Genomic DNA, 340 nt, shown 5'->3' with positions numbered 1-340 from the left:
CTTACAGTATTAAGTATGCTTATTTTAAGTGTTACTGGCAGGAAGACTTTTGATGTATGTATGTGTACTGCAATGGAGCAGCCTTTGGAGTTGCAGTTTGGGACTTCCAAATGTCATCATTAACAGCAACAGATCTGCAGAGATATCTTTTACCCACTTACCTTCAGCCTGTTGACTATTGGGTGATTTAGCACACAGTGTGTAAAATAATTATGTAAAAGCATAATGAGAAATATTGAGGCTTTCTGGGAAGCCCTTTTGGGAGACCAAAATTGTTCCTTTCCTTTGTGGGTGCTGGTGACTCATTCTCAAGATCTGGTAGACTTAATGGCTTGTGTTC

The sequence above is a fragment of the Tamandua tetradactyla genome, chromosome 8 (assembly GCF_023851605.1).
Source record: "Tamandua tetradactyla isolate mTamTet1 chromosome 8, mTamTet1.pri, whole genome shotgun sequence".
Lineage (NCBI taxonomy): Eukaryota > Metazoa > Chordata > Mammalia > Pilosa > Myrmecophagidae > Tamandua > Tamandua tetradactyla.
The sequence above is the reverse complement of the archived record's forward strand: the minus strand, read 5'-3'. Positions refer to the sequence as shown.